Raw genomic sequence first — 1363 nt, 5'->3', positions numbered from 1 at the left:
ACAAAGTAATATTTAGACAGTACTTACAATTTGAGGCAGCTAAATTAAAATTTACCGTAATACGCCACTTGAATGATCTTGAATGTACTTGAATAACTTGCGTATTTTTTACATCACATTGTGCCGGCGGGCTGCAAAGTTAATCACGATATTTTATACATCAAACGCCTCCCAAACTGCTCAAGGCTACTTAATCGACGGAAAAAAGCCGCTTAATACTCACCAAGAATTATGTCGGTCAAGCTGATTATCCTCTGCGTAGTTATTCGATAAAACGCTGTAGAAAGCCGGGTCAAAAATACTTCCACACATTCGTTTTGGGCCACGCGCGCTGTTCAAATCGCTCTGAATCATTCACAAGCTCGTATTACATACAGAAAGGAAACAGATCTGTTTTTTCTCTTCAGTGACGTTCATGACAGCAGAACAAGCGATAAAAACAATGGAAAAAAGTTAACAATTACTTTTTGCTATATTTACATCAAGTTATAGTTAATTATTAAATTATCTTTTTGCCGCGCGTCGTTTTCTTCTGTCTACAAAGATTTTGGTTGATTTTTTTCCTGACCAGGTTAACAAAATTCTTCCCCGGGAGAAATAAAATTCACCAGGGATTTTTCAGATAATCACCAGGGACCAGGGAGGTCAAATTTCCACCAGGGAGGGCAAAATAACCCACCAGGTCGGGTTTCACCAGGTCTGTTACAGAGGGGTGTTTAAAGGTAAAGTGGACTTTTCCGTTCAATATAGTGCTGTTATTTTTTTGGAAGTGGTAGGGCGGGGGGATATGAAAAAGTTTCCTCTGCAAACTTTTTCTAAAGCCGGGGCCAAACGAGGATGAGAGTTTATGAGAGCTGACTCTCATGAGAGTTTTCGTCAACTCTCATCGGCTATCATCAACTCAGGCCAATCGAGAGAAAACTCTCATCTCATCATGAAAAAATTGAGCATGTTCAAAGTTAATGAGAGCGCATGAGAGTGCATGAGAGTCGATGAGAGTAGTGCATGCATGAGAGTTCCATGTCAAACGATTAACGAGAGTGAGAGTTTGAACTCTCATCAACTCTCATCCTCGTTTGACCCGGGCTTAAGTTTATGCACCTCTGCAAGCATTTTTTTTTTTCGAAATGCAAACTATGTTGTGTTATACATACCGTGTTCTCAAACAATTTATTTGGTCTTTCTAGGCCCTGCAGACAATTTTTTTTATATATATTTTCATTTCTCTCCCCCCCCCCCCCCTCCCCTCCTCCAAAAAATTAATGGTCCGTCATATAAGAGTTAAGTAACACATTTACACAATTAAGCAACAATAAATGTAAATGTAGAGCGCGCATAACTTTAAAATAACAAAAAACCTTGT

Source organism: Oculina patagonica, chromosome 9 (assembly GCF_052425735.1).
Source record: "Oculina patagonica isolate OP01 chromosome 9, crgOcupat, whole genome shotgun sequence".
Classification (NCBI taxonomy): Eukaryota; Metazoa; Cnidaria; class Anthozoa; order Scleractinia; family Oculinidae; genus Oculina; species Oculina patagonica.
The sequence above is the reverse complement of the archived record's forward strand: the minus strand, read 5'-3'. Positions refer to the sequence as shown.